Source organism: Carlito syrichta, unplaced genomic scaffold (genome assembly GCF_000164805.1).
Source record: "Carlito syrichta isolate Samal-C Ts95f unplaced genomic scaffold, Tarsius_syrichta-2.0.1 Scaffold301807, whole genome shotgun sequence".
In the NCBI taxonomy this organism is placed as follows: domain Eukaryota; kingdom Metazoa; phylum Chordata; class Mammalia; order Primates; family Tarsiidae; genus Carlito; species Carlito syrichta.
The window spans coordinates 684,685-685,466 of record NW_007245903.1 but is presented as its reverse complement, the minus strand read 5'-3'; positions in this window follow the sequence as shown (position 1 = coordinate 685,466).

The following is a 782-nucleotide window of genomic DNA, read 5'->3' as shown; positions in this document are numbered from 1 at the left end:
GGAAGTGAGAGGACGGAGGAAGAGGAGGGGGGAGGAAGAGGAGGGGGGAAGAAGAGGAGGGGGGAGAGGAAGAGGAGGGAGGAAGAGGGAAAGGAGGGAGAAGGGGAAGAGGGGATGAGGGAGAGGAGGAGGGAGGAGGGGAAGAGGAGAGAGGGAGAGGAGGGAAGGAGAGAGGAGAGGAGGGAGCTATCCCTAGCCCTCATCCACCAGGTTTTCAGGTGGAGCATTTGCAGCCTTGGCAGTCACAGCCCCTGGGAGAAGATGCATCCTGTTCTCTAAAACCAGCCTCTGCATACAAACTCAGGCAGAGAGTCTAACCAGGCCCCAGGGAGGTGTCAGTAGGACCAGGGCCTTCACCTGGGCTGATTTCCTGTCTCTCAGTGTCCCATCTCTCAGGGCTGAGTTCCCATCTCTCATTGTCCCATCTCTCAATGTCAGCTTGTAATTAAGCTACCAGAGCTGGGTTGTACCAAAGTGACACTTGTGTAGGTTACTTACCCAATCATTGAAACGGACGATGTCTTTCTAGGAGCAGAGCTTTGTTGGAATTCTGAGGGGCCATTTGCATTCATTCTCTGGTTCTCAAAGGTTCTCCCTTCTATCTGACCATATTAGGAAAAAATATGATGTCTGCATTTATGCTTCTCTTTTCCAGAAGTTGCATTTAAGAGATTCTTCACAAACAGGTTAGGAGGAAGTGGTACTGTTATTTTTCTCAGTGTTCACTCAGGGAAACCACTGATTTGCACAAATTTCTTGATGTTTTAGAGGAGAGAAGGGGC